The sequence below is a fragment of the Aptenodytes patagonicus genome, chromosome 6 (assembly GCF_965638725.1).
Source record: "Aptenodytes patagonicus chromosome 6, bAptPat1.pri.cur, whole genome shotgun sequence".
Classification (NCBI taxonomy): domain Eukaryota; kingdom Metazoa; phylum Chordata; class Aves; order Sphenisciformes; family Spheniscidae; genus Aptenodytes; species Aptenodytes patagonicus.
Genome location: NC_134954.1, coordinates 61,568,375 through 61,585,269, shown reverse-complemented (window position 1 = coordinate 61,585,269; position 16,895 = coordinate 61,568,375). Strand labels below are relative to the sequence as shown.

At 48.1% G+C, this 16,895-nt stretch overlaps 1 protein-coding gene across 4 annotated transcripts in view; it reads right to left on the bottom strand.

Moving 5' to 3' along the window:
* The window catches only part of MRAS (muscle RAS oncogene homolog), a 43,281-nt gene extending 26,770 nt beyond the window's left edge, over nucleotides 1–16,511 (bottom strand). For 2 of the 4 annotated variants that reach the window (XM_076342921.1, XM_076342920.1), the window contains exons 1-2: nucleotides 16,492–16,511; nucleotides 16,082–16,362 (exon numbers count right to left, since the gene is read on the bottom strand). The gene's annotated coding sequence lies outside the window, so the exon portion shown is untranslated. The remainder of the gene's footprint in view (nucleotides 1–16,081; nucleotides 16,363–16,491) is intronic. The other 2 variants (XM_076342923.1, XM_076342922.1) reach the window with 2 other exon arrangements.
* Nucleotides 16,512–16,895: the final 384 nt, after the last annotated feature.

The window sequence follows — 16,895 nt, the reverse complement described above, 5'->3', positions numbered from 1 at the left end:
TCCTGCAAATCAATCAATGCATTTGGCTCCAAGTTTGTCTTCCAGTCAGGCTCAATTTGGTATTTAATGCTTTTTACATCTCCAGGGTTGCTACGGGATGTCTTTTGGGATGTAAATGGCTTTTTAAAGACTCCCTTCCCTCCTGGCAAACACACTTTGCATCTCTTCAGGCAGCTGTGAAGAGCTGAAGGCTGCGGAGGTCCCTGCTAATAGCATTTTCATGCGGGGATGGGTGAATCCTGTCAAGTCCATGACTGATGCTGCCAGAGCTTTTTGGGGGAGATCGAGGAAGGTGAGAAGAGTGGGGATGTCCAGGCTATTTCCAAAACCTGTGCTCTACTGCAAGTCTTCTCCAAAACTTGACTCATGATTATGTCCTTTCTAGGCAAAAAGACTATTGTTGTCCATATTCTATGGAAAAACAGACAGCTCACACGTTCCCTCTCTGCATCCCACCGCCCCCTGGAATTACCTGTGAGCTATGGAGCAGCACAGATGTTTCTGCAACACTTCTATACCCCAGGGCACAGGGCAGGTTTGTAGGCCTCTTTGTCAATGTTCCCAGGCTGCTGGGTTGAGGACAGTCCTCCTGGTTCCCCACAGCTCATTTAACAATCATTTACAGGTACAGAAGAACACAGAGCATGCTAGTCTCTGACGCTGGAGCTTTAGAAGAACTTCACCAGAGTGGAATTCAGAAGATGAAGGAACAGCCATCTCCCAGGTTTACCCAAATACCATCTCACAGGTTTACCCAAATAGGCACTTTGCAGATTTTAGGTAGAATTTCATGACTCTCAATCCCAGAACCACGTGGAAGGCTATTTTCCAGGCATTTCCCGGGTCCGTGTCATTACTCTGTCACTTGGAAGACTCCAAGATCTCATCACTGGCCCAGGACCCGTAACAGTAATTTTTTCCAGGCTCGTTGCAGTGTCTGCCAAGAGCATGTGCCTCTTATTTACGTACAACATGCTGGGGAGGCGACTCCGTACTTGGCAAATCCAACAGGCTTGTCTGAAAGAGGAGCGTGGGCAGAGCTCAGGGCTGGGTACCGGGGTGAGGAGCAGAATGGGTGGGATGCACGGCCCCCTCCTCCGCCCCACTCATGACGACCCGCAGCTGTGCAAGGCCACAGCATCCCTGTGAACTTGTCTGAGAACAGGGTGCACGTACACTGCCAACATCCCAGCCACGGGCTAGGCCAACCCCACTGCCTCTTCTCAGCCCTTCTCTTTGGCAACGTGCGCGGCTGTCAGCTCCCTCCCTTGTTGTCCTCCTCCTGCTCCCTGCCAGCCTGGGCAAGCCCTCCTGGTGGCAAACTCACACCTTGATGCTCAGACCAGCGGGCAACTGGCTTGAGGAAGAGAGTTTACCCATGCGTGACTCAAGTTCTCCTTCCCGTCGAGCGCATTTGCCCTGCCAGCACCGGAGAGAAGCATCCCACAAGGATACCCCTTTGGAAAAGATGTACCGGGGTCCCAGCCAGTGCTGCTCAGTACCTGTGCTTTGCTGTTGAATGCTCAAGTTTCTTCTCAGGTGTCACGAGTGGACAATTTCATGTATCAAAGAGCAGCAGCTGAAAATCAACACATCTTTGAAAACACCGTATGGGTCAGCTGACCCAACTTCAGACCCCTGTGGCCACCCCTCACCCCCCAGTTTCAGCACAGACCTGCATCAGGATACCCTAAGCCTGTTCCTTCTATGCTCAGTCTAAACGCTCTGCCTCAACTTTTAAGCCATTCAACTTGCAGCCGCGTGGGAGGGTATATATGTACATTCATTAACACCTCCATTATGCCCCATGGTTTGGCAGGTGGTGCTGCATTATGGATTTAAATAGTGCCAGGAAGTGAGTCTACAGCACTTCACTGGATTAGCAGGCTATGGGAAATCATACCTCAAAAGTGTTTTGCACTCTCGTGAAGCACCTCCAATGAACGAAGCAACAGCAGGGCTCCAACCATCACTACCTCTGTGCAATCACATCAGAAATTCACTCACAACTTCAAGAAAAGATAAACCCACTCAAAAATCAATTGCCATTTGGGAAAAAAAAAAGAAGAGAAAAAGCAACAGCAGAGTCTCTCCCCAGTTGAAGAAAAAGGGAGAGGCACACCCTCTGCTGCCATCGCCACAAAGCATCTTTCACACACACCAAACAATAACATCTTCTGATTTTGCCCTATAAACCGGTTCTAGCATTCACATGGGACAAACACACCACACACGGTCATACTCATTTCAGTATATATTCAAGTCAGCCTTGAAGGTACTCAGCCTCCCAGTGCCCGACGCCAAAGATGATGCCTTCTGTCTAATCATCGGGCTGGCACTAACAGATTTCTAGAAACTGTGCAGTCAGATTCCCCAAGGGGATGCTGTCCTGGAGGAATGACGAGATGTGCTGGGCTACACCCGACCATCGAGGAGCTCCCTCCCCACAGCAATGCAGACAACAAACACACCACTCAGCATTGGTGAAGGAGTGGGTTAAGGACTTCTGACGGGACAAGAGGATAAAACATTGGTTAAACATAAATATCACCACATTTCTCATCATTTACTGAGGCTGGACACACTCACTTTTCCTTAAATGTGAGTGGTACTACGTGCAGTTGTACCTGCTGTGGTAGAGAGCACTGGCTCCCACAGGCGTACAGGACTTCTGCTTTACCTGGGCAATGGGAAAGGTCGTTTCACGTAAGACCACATGTGAACTGAACAAAGCAAAGTAACTGGACAAAGTTTCTGAGTCTAGACTCTCGAGGTTAAATCAAGAGCTGCTTTCAATGAATCCCTGGTCCTTGATTAGCTCTTCCAGAGCATTGTTTTGGTTCAATTACTCTGGTCTCCTGTGTGAATAGGTTTCCTTGCTCAGATTCTCCTGAGTTTCAATCCCCTACAGACCTTGGCTGAGAAGTTTCATAGAAATGTTTAGGGTCTACCATCAGAGCCCACGAAGATCCATGTTTTTTTCCTTCCATCCACCACACAGCTGTGAAGCACAGCTATCCTGCTGCAAAGTCCCAATGAAGTCAAGGCATCAAGGTCTTTTCTCAAAAATAGTGGGATGCAGCGCTGTGTTGCTCTGACCTTATGGTAGATCTCATATGCCATTCCTATGCCTGTATAGTGCCATTATTTTTAAACACCAAGCAAAGAGATGCTAGCCTTAGTCTTGGCAACTCAGGTACATCTCTCATTTGCGTCACATTTTAAATATCAGACTCACAGAAAGAGCAAGAAATTTGGATTTGGCCCTTCTTTGAACTGCTGGGTTCTCCCTAAGGGACATTCACTCCATGTAGGGGTCTTTTTCATGTGCTTCAGTACATTCAAGGACACTGCAAAAATAAAATTTTAACTGAAAGGCAACTGTAGATATCCTTATGTTTTATCTTGACCTTGTGAGCTATGAAACAACATGGGATGGTTTACCCTGACGGTGTCTTGACATGTTTCTGCATATAAAATTCTCTCTATTAAAAGCACAGATAGAGACAGCATGGATTGCAGCCACTTGGAAAAAAAAAAAATAAATAAAGCCCCAAAGCATTAAGGGCTGGTAAGGGACAAGATTACTTTCATCCTGCCACAGCATATTTCAATTTAACCACTGCATCTCTCAGCACTTTTGGTTCATACTCTTTTACCACACAGAGACACAAGTTTGGTATATGCCCAGCCTTAGGAAAGGGAAATGGTATTTTGGGTCATCAGCTCCACCCATCGTGTCCACCCACCCCTCCACCCAACAAGGCTTTTGAAGTGCACTGGTCTCAAACAGGAGTGAGAGCATATTAGCCTGGGGTCAGGAGGGCTTGGGAAAACGGAGAGCTCCTGAGGTTGGGAGGCATTTTAGAAGCTTGTTGGGGCCATGCAGCTTCGTCAGCGAGTCCCTCACCTCCCGTTGCCCACGAGGACACTCTGCCCAGGGCTGCCTGCCCCTCTGCCCCCACCACGGCCGCTAGCAGACACTTCCTTACCTCCTTCCTCAGCTCCTCGTTCACTACCTTGAAGGTGGCAGACCTCCACCCACCACCTGAGTTCAGCAACCCTTCACCTCTTTGGCTTAGATGGCTCCCCTTTGTCCCTTCCCACCTCTCGGCTAGACCTGTCCACCTCTTTGCGAGCCTTCCCAAGTCCATGCAAACTGCAACTACTGTTATTTTTCTCTTTTTTCCCCCAAAACAGATGAGGCAATCTGACCTCCAAACTAGAGAATTGCTCCCAGTGTTTTGTGCAGCAAAAGGATTTACTCTCACACTGCACAAAATCAAACAGATGCTTCAACACAGCATACGCCTGAAAACATGATTTTGCTCCTTTGCTTCGACAACCTAACATATATTCCCATATTCTTGTGAGGCTGGTATGTAAACAACAGGGAGTGACTTGCTGTGCTCAGGAGACCTTAGAAAAAGAGTTGTATTTCTCTGCCCTCCCGGGTCCAGTAAGTCGTCCTCCTGAGGTTCAAAGAGTTTCTGAAGCTCCTAATTTAAAAATTCAAGGAATAAAAATGGGTTGCTGGAGATCTTTACCAATACGAAAGTAGATTGAAACTGTTCTGTTATTTAATAATTCAAATCCCAGATGCTTAATTAAACAGACTTGCTACATTGCAAAAAGAATAAGAAATTATATATCCCCTTAGAAAACTTTGCCGATTAATATGAAAGACTTCTCACGCTCCACAGGCATTCAGTCCAAGTCAAACTTTTGAAGATGAAAAGATGATTGACTCCACAGCTAAATCTCACATAACAGAACACTCACAGCTCGCAGAACAGGGGTGCTGCAGCATCTCCTGAGCATCTCTGGGCCGCATGGAGCCATTTTGCAGAATGCGCAGAGGAAGCAATGCTCAGTAGAGCATTTTAACAGAGCTTTTCAGACCAGACCAAACCTCAAGAAAAGCAAATGGTCTGCTCAGGTCCTCATGCTTGCTATTTTGCCTGTTTGCAGATTAAATTTAAAAGCATCCACCGCATGTGGAAGAAACAGAGAAGTCTCTCTCCAAGCGCTCTGCCCTTGAGCTACAAAATATTTTCTGAGGGAAGAGCTGCAAGTACTCATTCAAGTCCACCTCATCACTACGGCTCATTGCAACCTTTGGACTTTTAATCCAGAGTTACGATCCTTCATCAGCTACCACCAAGGTCTCTTCAGGTGGAAGCAAAGCACGGTGTGCACAGGATGGGCTCAGGCAATACCTTGTTCTCCAAGGACGGTTATGTCATATGTAGACTTGTGGCTAGGCAGGTACCTAACAGCGAGATCATATGCTACTCAGAGCCACGATGGCAATACTTGATGTTGCACTGCCATTTCACAAAAACAATTCGCAACAGCTTGGGGTTTTGGCAGAGCACTAGGGCATGTGCTAGTCTTCAGATCCTCTTCAGGGATCTGCTTGGTAGAGTGCCAGGGGACAAAGCCCTGGAGGGAAGAGGGGCCCAAGAAAGCTGGCTAATAGTCAAGGATCACCTCCTTCAAGCTCAGGAGTGATGCATCCCAACAAAGAAGAAGTCAGGCAAAAACGCCAGGAGGCCTGCATGGATGAACAAGGAGCTCCTGGACAAACTCAAACACAAAAAGGAAGCCTACAGAGGGTGGACAGGTAGCCTGGGAGGAATACAGAGAAATTGTCTGAGCAGGCAGGGATCAGGTTAGGAAAGCTAAAGCCCTGATAGAATTAAATCTGGCCAGGAACATCAAGGGTAACAAGAAAAGATTCTATAGGTATGCCGCGGATAAAAAGAAGTCAAGGGAAAATGTGGGCCCTCTCTGGAATGAAACAGGAGACCTGGTTACCTGGGACACAGAGAAGGCGGAGGTACTCAATGACTTTTTTGCCTCGGTCTTCACCAGCAAGTGCTCGAGCCTCACCGCCCAAGCCGCAGAAGGCAAAGGTGGGGACTGGGAGAATGAAGAGCTGCCCACTGTGGGAGCACATCAGGTTCGAGACCATCTAAGGCACCTGAAGGTGCACAAGTCCATGGGACCCGATGAGATCCATCCGTGGGTCCTGAAGGAACTGGCGGATGAAGTTGCTAAGCCACTATCCATCATATTTGAGAAGTTGTGGCCGTCTGGTGAAGTTCCCACCAACTGGAAAAGGGGAAACATAACCCCCATTTTTAAAAAGGGAAAAAAAGGAGGAGCCGGGGAACTACAGGCCAGTCAGTCTCACCTCTGTGCCTGGGAAGATCATGGAACAGATCCTCCTGGAAGCTATGCTAAGGCACATGGAGGACAGGGAGGGGATTTGAGACAGCCAACATGGCTTCACCAAGGGCAAGTCCTCCCTGACCAACTTAGTGGCCTTCTATGATGGAGTGACTACATCAGTGGACACGGGAAGGGCTACAGATGTTGTCTATCTGGACCTCTGTAAGGCCTTTGACACGGTCCCCCACAACATCCTTCTCTCTGAACTGGAGAGGTATGGATTTGATGGGTGGACTGTCCGGTGGGTGAGGAATTGGTTAGATGGTCGCATCCAGAGGGTAGTGGTCAACGGCTCAATGTCCAGATGGAGATTGGTGACGAGTGGCGTCCCGCAGGGGTCCGTACTGGGACCGGTACTGTTTAATATCTTCATCAATGACATAGACAGTGGGATCGAGTGCACCCTCAGCAAGTTTGCAGATGACACCAAGCTGAGTGGTGTGGTCGACACACCAGAGGGACAGGATGCCATCCAGAGGGACCTGGACAAGCTGGAGAAGTGGGCCCGTGTGAACCTCATGAGGTTTAACAAGGCCAAGTGCAAGGTCCTGCACCTGGGTTGGGACAACCCCCGGTATCAATACAGGCTGGGGGATGAAGGGATTGAGAGCAGCCCTGCTGAGAAGGACTTGGGGGTACTGGTGGATGAAAAGCTGGACATGAGCCAGCAATGGGCGCTCACAGCCCAGAAGGCCAATCATATCCTGGGCTGCATCCAAAGAAGCGTGGCCAGCAGGGCGAGGGAGGTGATTCTGCCCCTCTGCTCTGCTCCAGTGAGACCCCACCTGGAGTCCTGTGTCCAGCTCTGGAGCCCTCAGCCTAAGAAAGACACGGACCTGTTGGAGCGGGTCCAGAGGAGGGCCACAAAAATGATCAGGGGGATGGAACACCTCTCCTATGAAGAAAGGCTGAGAGAGTTGGGGTTGTTCAGCCTAGAGAAGAGAAGGCTTTGGGGAGACCTTCTTGCAGCCTCTCAGTACTTAAAGGGGGCTTATAAAGAAGATGGGGACAGACTTTTTAGCAGGGCCTGTTGTGACAGGACAAGGGGGAATGGCTTTAAACTAAAGGGGGGTAGATTGAGACTAGATATAAGGAAGAAATTTTTTACGCTGAGGGTGGTGAAGCACTGGCACAGGTTGCGCAGAGAGGTGGTGGATGCCCCATCCCTGGAAACATTCCAGGTCAGGTTGGACGGGGCTCTGAGCAACTTGATTTAGTTGAAGATGTCCCTGCCCACAGCAGGGGGGTTGGACTAGATGACGTTTAAGGGTCCCTTCAACCCAAACTATTCTACATTTCTATGTCTCCTCCTCCTCGGTTAGCTGGGGACTCTTGGCCCCACCAAATGCCAGCAGCCATCAAATCAACCTCCAGTCTGCAGCTCGGCAGTGAGCACTCCTGAGCCAAAGGGATTCCTTCAGTCATCTCCCCCTTCCCGGTTCATCACCCCACAACACAAGCCCTGTGAATGCCCTTGATGACTATTTCTGGGATTGAATGCTGGGTACTGAATAACATCTTCCCCATGAGTCCTACTTTATAGATGTTCCCCACCCGGCAAGTCTTGTACTTACACTGGTGGCACTGATACTTCCATACCAAGTATTACACAAGACATTAGCTACATATTTTCTGAAGATCACAATCTCCACTAAATTGCCAGCTGTCTATGCAGACCACTCAAGAGCTATCTGGGTATGTTAAGTACAGATGACAGACCCGATAACAGTGTCTGGATGCGCCTGAAAGATTAAATTCCATCTGCATCCTGTTACTTTTTGTCATTTCATACCTTTTTGGAGTCTTTCTGTGTCACAACAACCAACTGGTAAAGGAGCTTGTATCACAGGCTTGCAAACTTAAGAGAAGAAAATACTCTAAATCCTTTTTTGGAGTGACTGGGTACCTGGAGACATGCTACAGGGGATGTTTTAGTAGCTCTTTAAGTGGGAAGGCCAGTTCAAGAAAAAAATGGAATGGGATTCCCACTGCATCAATGTCCATTAACTTCCTTTTGAATTGGGTTGGGTGGGTCTTTGTTCCAGCTATTGTATATCAGACTCACCATTAGGCTTTGTGCTTCCAGCAATGCAAATAACAGATCTCTATTCAAAAGCTTTTCAACCCCTCTTACTGTTGCAAGATGAGCAAGTATTTGTTTCCACAAACCAGAACCAGGCTTACACCATTACAGCCTTTTCTGTTTTCCAATGTACCCCTGAAAAAAATATCAAAGGAAGCTTAATATGCTCATTTTGATACTGATATGACCGATTCCTAAAAAAGCAAAACAAAAAGCCCAATAAACCTGAGGACTTCACTTTAATGATTATTTTCTGCTCACTTAAAAAACTCCTCCTCTGAAATAAGTGGGCAAAACAGACGAGCTGCAGAGCACCTTGTTACCAAATCTGCATTTTCCGGGCACACTGCGCTGTCTGGGTTTGTTCACAGTGAGTCCATCTCCATCCTCTGTTCTTGGCCCACCCAGCAGAGAGGCCCCAATCTCAGTCCCTCCTCTACCTGCAACCGGAGCTGAGCCATGGTAGCAAGCTGAATTCACTGGCGCTCTCAAATAGAACAGTATTTCATTAAGGAACTTTTAAATAAACAAACAAAAACCAACACTTGCACTTCATAATTAAGTGCAAGCTAACTGAATTAGTGTCAAGATGTGCCATAAGCAAAAGTATCCGAACCCTGGCACCCCTGTGTCCCTAGCAGGCTTTGAAAGGAGAGCTCCAGCAGCTTGTACTGCAGCAGATCCTGACCTTACTTCTCTTTGGGTCTACAGCTCTTGTAGAGGAGCGGGCAGAAGCCAAGACGTGCCCAGGCTCTGCCTGCTCCCACTCAGGGTGCAGGTACCTGTTCCTGTGGTGCTGTAGGCATGGCTTGAGAGGCACAGGGACATCGCTCCCCTGGCTGCGACTGAGGTGTGACTTTCCAGCTGAGGAGCAGTAACCGCTGGGAGGGTAAGACCTCTGCTGCAGCCTGCAGCTCAGTGAGCTCCCACCCGAGCCCAGGGAAGTTGACAGCACTTGAGTGCTCCCAGGTTTTTCGAGAAGAGTATTTCACTGTAACCAGCACAAGGTACACGATACGGGCGCCAAGCGAGGCACAACATGACTTACAGCTGACTTCAGTGGGCTTTAGTTTGATCCATAAATCCTTCACAAGGAGTGAAGAGCAACACTTCACAAGAGTGTTGCTCAACTCCCACTGCCTTCAGCCTCACAAGAGGTAGACATAAATACTTAGCATTAGCATAGCTCCCCATGACTCATTTTTTCTCCTTTTTAAATATAGCATCCTATAAATGTGGATACATTCTGAGCAAAAAAACTCATATTGTTACTGTTCACCATGCACCAAAACAAAAAATTCCTCCTGCCAGCTTTGCGACAGCTTCCTCCCCTAAAACCGAAACACTGGTGCCCCTCACACGGCCGGGACAGAGCGAAGGCGGCTCTCCTCCATCAGGGAGCCCAGGCAGCATAGGGACACAGCGCAGCGGCAGCAGATGTGGAGCCAGCGGCTGGGCAGAAGGCTTCATCATCAACCCAGCCACTCATATCAACTTTATTAAAAAGAGCAGAGCTGGCTATGGGCACACGAAGAGCAGGGATTTGCCCAGAGGAACAGAGTTTCAATAGCTGTGAAGCAGCCTGTGCCAGCATCGGGGAAGCTGGGCTCACTGAAGAAATGGTGATGGCATCTCTAGCTGGGGGATGCTCCCCATTCCCCATCTTCCCCCAGACATACATCATCTTCCTCCCTCCATCACCAGACTTGAGCTTTCCTCCTTAGAAAAGCCAAACACCACCTTGTCTAACCAAGGAAATGCCCCAAACTGCCTCAGAAGCACCGAGGAGGAACCTGATGGAAGAGCATGGACCAGAGCTTGGTGGTTTTCATGGGAATTGAGACCCAGTTTCAGCACCCTCCTGCCTGTCCTGCTGCAGACTTTCCTGTGTGATCCAGTCTGCTATGTTTAGCTTTACCTAATACTCCAGTTCCCCAGCTGTACAAGTGAGATAAATAGTAGGTCCCTATTTCACAGGTATGTTGCAAAATAAATAGATTTTGCATTACAAGTGTTACAGGAATGCTTTAAAAATTGCACAAGTACCAAGACTAATCCATCACTGCTTAAAAAGAAACCTAAACCTACACAAACGTAAATACTAGAGTATGCAAGACTGTTTTCTTAGTTTATCTGTTTCTTCTAATAACCATGTTTGCCCTGGTGACTCGAACTGTTCCAGTCACAAGTTGTTTGAATTCAGTGTACCAAATTGCGTCTGGAGAAACGTATATTTTGCTCTGTCTACAGTGATGGCCGAGACATCAGCCATCCTCCCAGCTGTCCTAAAGACGTAGCTGCAAATACATGGTCACATCCATCCTGCTGTCAGGTGACTGAAGAGTAGATGTTTTTACATCTTAGACCTCTCTAGTAAGATTACCTTTGAGAATCTATTTTCCACAGTATTTTTCTAATCGTTTCTTCAACCTCCTTATTTAATATCTGAAATGAGTGGAGTGGCAGAGCTGCCATGCTCATCCCAGAAACTGTCATTTTAAAGACATGGTAACAGAAGCCTTTTCTTAAAACTTCCAGGAGTATGTGTGGCTTAAAAAGCTGATTCCTGTTTAAAATAATGACTAAGACTCTTAGGAATCTAACTCCCAAAGTCACACAGGTAGTTTTGAATATGTTACCGTTTTAGAGTAATTATGCCATCAAAGTTCCAGTCCAAAGCTGATGAGCGTTACTAATATATGCCAATGAGTGAGCCTGTAAGTGAAAGACCTTCTTGCTTTATTTACAGTCCAGTAGATCAGAAAGCACACCAAGACTTATTTTCACACACAAGAGTAACAGACCTGACCCCAGGAGACACTTAGCCAGGTTAACCCACAGCCCAGGGAGCAGGTTTATTGTAAACTGGCTGTGAGCTGATGCAGTTGTACTTGTTTTCACTGGAGATGATGGAAACTTGGAGCAGCTGTTTGGTCTTCAGTGGACTAACAGCAGTCACTACATAAACCAGTGGTCTGGCCCACTGTGTTTGATCATTACAAGTCACCATTCAGATGCGAAGTAGTCCCCAGGAAGTCCTCAGTGACACTCATCTCTAGACTATGAACTAGGCAGATGCAGTCAGGAGTTGGCAATAACCAAAGAGAGAGAGCAGAGATCAGCAAACCATTTGGAGACATTTCCACCACCTTTGGGAAAATACATAGATATTCTGCTCCATGAAATGAAGTGCCCGCTTCAGGTAGGTTTAGCAAGTTAATATGGGAATGAGAACTGTAGTACATTCAAAAGAGAGGCTTTGTATGAAACTATGCAGAATTTGCAGCAACAAAGAAGGCTTAGATAGTGAAGGGTTGAGAAGGATGAAGAAAGAATTAACCATTTTTACCACACTGCATAAAGTTATGTATTTGCTACAACGTTCTTTCCAGAAGCAGACCTGAAAGAGAAGGCAAAGTAGGCACTATGTTACCTGGGAGAAGACAAAGGGGTGTCAGCACACTTTTTAAGCTGCTCTATAGTAGCAGTAGAAGAAAGTGCAATAAAGTAGTTCAAGATTTTAATCTCAAGCCCATCAATGGCAAACAAATTCTGAGGCAAAGAAGATTTAGCCAAAAATTAATAAAAAACCTCCGTTGTAGAAGCACTGAGCGATTCTGCTGGTCAATTCTGGCCAGAAGAGAAGCAGCAGGAAGGGGAATCTAACCCCAGAGTACCTCAGATACTTAGATGCTTTCTGAAGTATCTCAGCATTTCCTTATTTATGCTCCCAACGCACCCCACAAAGAAGAAACTTCTACTACCCCATTTTAGAAAGAAGAAAAATGGGCTCAGTGAGAGGCAGATTCACAGTTATGGGTATCTGTAAGAGTTGCTGACCTTAGCCTACCCGCCTCTGTGCTGTCTGTGACAGAGAAGGTACCTGGGGGTAGGTTTCCCATCTCTTCAGCTAGGTCCAGCCATTGGACTCGTCTCTCTGATGAAACCTATACATCTCTGCAGCCCTAACCACCACCTACTGAAGAACTAGCGTCTGAAGCAGTAAAATTAGCAGGAGAGTCAGTAATAAGTACAGCAAACTACTTAAAAATATCATTAACCTCCCCCAACCCTGCCACCACCTCTTCCCTCAATCATTATTTCAGGAGAGATATTTTTGTATAATTATTTCATCATCTGAGAACAGGTGGCCAGTTTGCCATATCTCTGTGCAAGACTTCCATACGTATTACTCCTCCGCTGACATTTTCTCACATATACATGCATGCATGGATCAGCAATTGCTCCACTACATTCTCAAACGGAGAATAAGAGAGTCATAAATCTCAAAAAAAAAATGAGTACGCTAAAAAATTCAGCATCTTGAAGTTACAGCTGTTCATTTCTCTTCTCTGTTCAGAAAGGGCCAGTCATGGCTTATTGCAGGTGTTATTGAAGTTGATGGACTTGCTCTAGATTTACATTGGATACAAACTCAGGAGCGTTGGATCTTCGTTTCCCCATGGAGAAAATACAGCCAGCGATATTCAAGTAGAACAGGAAGGCTGTACTCCCCTCCCCACTAAGTATCTTCTGTCAAGTCCCTCTGTAGGCAACAACAGGAGAAAGAAGCAATAACTTCACCAAGGAGTGGGCTAACGTTCCTCCCATCTGCCAGTCCCACGCTCATTCTGTTTTCACTTGGACCAAATCCTCCCAACCCCTTCTGCTTTATACCTCATTAAACTTGGGTGCCTCAGACACCACGAATATTATCGCTGGTCTTTAAAAAGTCACTTTCAAGGCACATTTCCATATCTTTTAACACTTCTCCTCTTCCTCAGCCCTGTCTATAGTACTGTCTTGGAAGCCTGAAAATGAATTCCCTATTTTCCATATTGAATCTGTCCCCTCAACCACGATCTACTTACTTATGACAGTAAAAGCTTATGCAAACACCACCACCATGCAAAAACACTCCCCTCTTCGTTCCTGTGGATTCATGTTAATATTCTCCATCTCCTGAGTCTGGAGTACCCTCTGCTTCAAGGGCTGCACATTCCCACGCTGAGGTGCAATTCCTCCTGCCTCCACCTCTGCAGGTAAGAGAGGTAAAGGGATGCACCGTCATGGAGAAGTTACAATGCTGAGGCAAGGGCAGCTCCCACGCGTAGGGGCACCACACTGCACCAGAGGCCCCGTGCAGGCTGCAAAGGCTGAGCGAGGCTGGAGTGAGGAGCCACCAGGAGTGACAGAATGGCTGGAGCAGTGCAAAGCAAACAAACCAGGCAAAACCAAATTAAGACTGGTCCAGTTGAAGTCTGGAGCCTAAAACTTTCATAGGGCAGACTGATTCATCCTAATGAACTGGCTCACCTGTACCCAGCAGGTCAGCAGGGATTCCCGGCTTGGCAACTGCGGGAGGTAGGTAGAGGCTCCTGGCTTGAATATAGCCACAAAAAATATTTCACACCCAAATAGGGAAGATAAAAAGGAATGGACAAAAATGAACGAAGCCAAACAGCTTTCCTCAAGGAGCCCTCCAGAATTAAGAGCAGAAGGGAATAGAGTTTCTGCCCTGATGGTCTCAACAGCAAAACACCACCAGCAGCACGTGGTGCAACCTAAAGGGCCATGCAGGTCTCGGGTACAGGACACTGTTTCTGTCTGCAGTTAAAGAAGAGCTCTAAGGAACCACAGGACAATGTCAACAATAATGATTCATCACATTCATTTTTCCTGTATTCACTTGTCCTTACATTGTCCTCGTGTACTACTTTGCCAATGACAACACCAGCTCATGTATAGGACTCGTCCTCCTCCTTCCAGTCCCCAAATGCCACGCCTCCCCCAGTGCCAAAAAATGTGTGGGGAGAAGGAAAGAAGTCCTTTCTAACCACCACATGATACAGTTTTATTCCTCCCTCTTGTTAGCCTCAGTCCCAGTTAAGAAAAAAACCACCCAACGCAACACATACCAAAAACTCCCCCCATGAAGAAGGCAAGCTTTGTTTCTGTAATTCTTAGTTCCTCTGCAAAAAAATTTGAGCTTGTGAAAACACCCACCAAAAACTTCAATAAATAGAAACTGCCTTTCACATCATTTCTGAAAACAGATGCTGGGCCAGCTCCGACCCTGGTGCAGCTGCTGTGGTTCGGGAGTCATGCTGGTGGGGTGTCTGGCCCTCTGCAACCTGGGCTACACACTCTATCGTATGGGATATCTCCTTGAATGGAGGAGCAAAATCAAAGAAAGTCAAACAAACTGATGCAGAACTATAATATGAAGAACACCTATTTTTCTATATGCACTATTATTTTTAAAGAGATGCTGTCAGCTTCGTATTTTCAGACTCAAGTACATAGAAAAAAATCCTATCTCTATTAGGCAGTCCAAAGCTGTGCTACCAAGAGCTGTTTTTTTAAAGCTATTACTTCATAATTTCCTTGCCACACCCTTGTTCTCTCTCTTATCTTCTCCTAGTTTTTCTTAAATTAATAGACCCCATTTTTGCCATGCCCCGAACAGATTCAGAGCAAGACAAGCACCTTTCATAAAGAAAGATAATGACAGCTGACCCATGCAGTCTTAGGCCTTTGAAATGCATCTCTCTTGTGCAGAAAGGGCCTGAGCTAACCAGATAATTTCACAGTGAAAATTCAGAAAGCACATCTATATCCAGGTATGACTATAAAGTTAGTAAACTTGTTCTTGGTACCAACTATTGTATGAACAACGGTTTCCAGATAAGACATAAATAGAACGTTTCCACTCAATAGCATCCCTTTAAGCCTGCCACCAAAATCCACACTTAGATGACTTAAGATACCTGAAGAGTTGGTGGCTTAGATTTTCACACTTTTATAACATCAGGCAACTAATGTAGAAAAGTGCCAGCTGATGGGTGCAGAAGGGCTGCAGTGACCTGTGCTGGGGGAGAGCCTCACACAGGGATCAGGACTCCACCGTGCGCTTTGCTCTTCTACAAAACCCCAGCCTCTACTCCGAACTGCCACGGTGTAAAGTCCCAATTTGTTGCATAAAGTCATCAGTTCGACAGGGAGGGTTACTAGAGCAGCCAAGCGCAGGATGCTGAGACTGGTCCACCCAAGGTCTAACTCTTAACTTGCTCCTCAACTTTGTCTTAGTTTCTCTGTCTGGGAACCAGGGTTTTCTAAACGCTGTTTCTAGGGCTCGAGCCATTTAAAGAAAGAAAAAAAAAGTTACAAGTTTTCTTTCTAATCCCCAGCAATCCGAAGCACAAGAGCTGAAAAGTCCTTGTCCTTCAGCTGTGGTTCAGTTCGTTTTGTTAGAGCAGAGAAAAAGTAAAACCAGAAAAAAAAGTACCTCCTCCTCTCCTTGTTTCTTTGTAATTAAAGATAGCATCTATATCTTTCTTCTGAAAGTCCAGCAAGTAACTCAAACACAAGAATCTGGAAGCTTTCACAGAGTATTTAGTGGTCCAAGAGCAGTTTTAATGCAAGATAAGAAATCTCGCAATACGCAGATCGGAACACGCAAGGGGTAGGAAAGTAAAAGATGAGCGCAGCTCTGAATCCTTTGGGGGGACAAAACGCCAGGCACAACAAACATCCAACAAACCCTCCACTTACAAAGACCTTTCATTACCCAGCGTAACTCGGAGTGACCCCCTCTCCCCACCGCACACCCAGAAGAAGACACGAGACCCACAGCGGTCCAACCGTTGCTTTATATAGTCCGTTTTCAAGCGTTCGGCAGGGAAGGAAAGAGCCCCCCCCCAGGACACCGAAAGCCCACCGCCGCCGCGCACCAGGACCCGCGGCACAAAGCGACCGTACCGTCCCAAGCCCGGCGTCTGGCGCTGCTGAGAGCGGCGGCTCCGCGGCGACAGTCGGCGACAGCCCTTTCTTCCCGACACCGACCTCCGGCCAGGGAAAGCGGCGGTGCCCGGGGAGCGCTCCTCCTGGCGGGGGGGGCTCATGCCAGAGCGGGGCACCGCATTTCAGCAGGAATTACTGGGGAGAGGAGTAAGCCCCGCCGCAGTTACCGCTGGGTGTCACGGCGGTCCCACCCCTCTCCGCGGGCTTTTCACGCGTGGAGCGCCGTAACTCCTCGCCACCTTCGTGGGGGGCGAAGCAAAAGAAACTGCTATTTATTGGGGTTTTGTTTCTCCCCCCCCCCCCCCCCCCCGCCAAATGCACCACCCCACCCCGAGCCCTCCAACCCCTGTCCCCGAAGCCCCGCTCACCCGGGCTGCCGGGGCCGGGCCGGGCCGGGCCGCGCCCTCAGCGCCCGCCCATGCCCGCCGAGAAGCGCCCGCGGCCGGGCAGCGCCGCCGGCCCCCGCCCGCCCGCTCCCGCCCCGGCGGCCGCGGCAGGGGAGCCCGCACCCGGCCATCCCTTATATCGCCGCGGCGGCTGCTATAAATAGCCCGGCCCCGCCGGCGGGGGCCGGGCCGGGTGCCGGCGGCGGGGGTTTCTCGGCGGCGGCCGAGACCCGTCATCACCTGCGGCTCGGTGACGGCGACGTATTTCTCACTTTTGACTCATTTTTATGCCGCTCTCCGGCGGGCGCGAGGCGGCGGCGCGGCTCCCGGGGGGCCCGGGGCCCGCCGACCCCCGGCGCGGCAATGGGCCCGTCCGCCGCCGTAGC